Here is a 2,301-nt window from a genome sequence, read left to right on the forward strand (position 1 = left end):
CTTTGGGATCATCCAGAAAGAGTAAATAGAAATTCCAAAGTTTTCAGGCCTGGTAAGCTGAGTGTTTTTATTATACTCATGAGATAATACAGAGATAATACAAGACAGAAGAGGTAGATACTAGGTTAAATTTCTGTGCTAACTAGCCTGATTTGAGATCATTATACATACATGAATTATCACACTGCACTCCCTAACTGTATAGAATTATTAAATGTCAGGTAAAAGGAAATTCGAGTGTGTATGTGTGCGTGTGTGTGTGTGTGTGTGTGTGTGTGTGTGTGTGTGTGTGTGTGTGTGTGTGTGTGTGTGTGTGTATGGTTAGCCTTCATTTCATTCCTCAGGAACTGTCTGCCTTGGGTTTGTTTTGTTTCTCTCTCCCCATCCAGGTGTCTCACTGGGACTTGGGACTTGCTGATTAGGCTAGGAGCCTGGCTGGCCTGCCAGCCCCAGGGATCTGCCTAACTTCCATGTTCTCACCATCGGGATTACGAGGGCATGCTTGCATTCCCAGCTTTTTACATGATTACACAGGTCCTTGTGCTTGCACAGTTCATGCCTTTAATGGGGGAAAGGGACACAGGCAGATCTCTGTGAGTTCCAGGCCAGCTGGGGCTATAGGGAGACCCTGTCTCAAAAAAAGACCAAAATAATAATAATAAATAATATAAGAAGTTGTTAAGATGTATCGTAGACTAATGAGTAAATTATGAGTGCCACAGACAACAGTCCTGTTCATTCCACAGGTACTAAGGAAAGAGCCAAAGAAATTTATCACATTATCACCATGTTAAAATACTTGAAATTAAAAAGACCTAAACTTTTAAAGTAATTGTGTTGCTAATGATACAGTATTTGAATTTTCTCATTTTAAAGTGTTTAGAATTTTATGAAAGGAAATTAAGTAAATATTTGACTTTCTGAAATAAAACTCATGTACAAAATGGTTAAAGTATATTTATCCACTATTCTTTTTCTTCTGTTCTAGTTACTATCTCTGGAAATGGAGAAAATGGTAAGGCACTTCTAGTCTCATTTTAAGTAGAATTTCAGTTGTAACCAGCATACTTTTTATTTAGTAATGTATATGTATTTTTGTTTTTCTAAAAGAATATGTATCTTTAAATTTTAAGTAATTAAAGAGAGAATGTTGGGCTTATTCATTATCTTCTTATTTTGTGTTATTTACATGTGGATTAAAGTAGCTACTATTTTGTAAGGTACCTAGTACTCATACTTTGTAATTTTATAAGAGCTCTTTGTTTAGATTCATATATATGAGTGTATTGCCTGCATGTATGTAAGTGCACCTGTAGTGCAGTGCCCATGGAAGTCAGAAAAGGGGGTCTGATCCCCTAGAACTGTAGTTTTGGCCTGTTTTTAACCCCTCTGTGGGTGCTGGGAACCAAACTCAGGTCTTCTGCAACAGAAGTCAGTGCTCTTAACCGCTGAGCCATCTCTCCAGCCCCAAGATAACAGACTTTACATTTGTATTACTAGGTCACTCAGTGCCTACAGTGAAAAATTCTACAATTAAAGAAAAATTTTACAAATCCCATTGAAGTAAATTTCAAAAATAAAATTAGATTTTCATAGACAAAAACTCAGGGCATCAGCTGGATGTAGTGGTGCACACCTTTAATCCCAGCATTCAGGAAGCAGAGGCAAGCTGATCTCTGAGGCCAGTCTGGTCTGCATACCAAGTTCTAGGCCAGGCAGAGCTATATTATTATACCCGCCCCCCCCCCCAAAAAAAGAAGAAGAAAGAACCCTCAGGATATGTAAAACATTTGAAGTTAAAATATTTATTCTCATATTCTCAGGCATGATTATCTCCTATAATAAGAATAAAGCATGTACATTTCAAGTTGCCCTTAAATCTAATATTTTTCAGTAATAGAAGAAACAGACTCAATCTTGGTATGTCTTTCTTTCTTTAAATGAGAATTATTTTCTGCATGTTGAAAGTATAACTATAAAATGCAGGGAATTTCAAAAGGTTTTTTGTTTTATTTTGAGACTGGATCTTGCTGTGTAGCCCAGGCTTGCCAGAACTTGCTGTGTATCTAGCCTTAAACTTGAGATCCACCTACCTTTGTCTCTAAATGCTGTTTTACAGGCATAACCACCATGCTCAGCCTTGAAATTTTTATTTTTAAAAAAGTTTTCATTTCAGCCAGGCATGGTGGCACACGCCTTTAATCCCAGCACCTGGGAGGCAGAGGCAGGCGGATCTCTGTGAGTTCAAGGCCAGCGAGTCCCAGGACAGCTGGGGCTACAGGGAGACCCTGTCTCAAAAAG

The 2,301-nt window shown here is 37.9% G+C and overlaps 1 protein-coding gene across 2 annotated transcripts in view; it reads left to right on the forward strand.

The window, feature by feature from the left end:
- Positions 1-994: 994 nt before the first annotated feature.
- Positions 995-2,301, forward strand: part of Zdhhc20 (zinc finger DHHC-type containing 20) — a 51,414-nt gene continuing 50,107 nt past the window's right edge. For both annotated transcript variants that reach the window (XM_008824317.3, XM_008824318.3), the window contains exon 1: positions 995-1,015. The gene's annotated coding sequence lies outside the window, so the exon portion shown is untranslated. The remainder of the gene's footprint in view (positions 1,016-2,301) is intronic.

This window comes from Nannospalax galili, unplaced genomic scaffold (genome assembly GCF_000622305.1).
Source record: "Nannospalax galili isolate Female #2095 unplaced genomic scaffold, S.galili_v1.0 scaffold388, whole genome shotgun sequence".
Taxonomy (NCBI): domain Eukaryota; kingdom Metazoa; phylum Chordata; class Mammalia; order Rodentia; family Spalacidae; genus Nannospalax; species Nannospalax galili.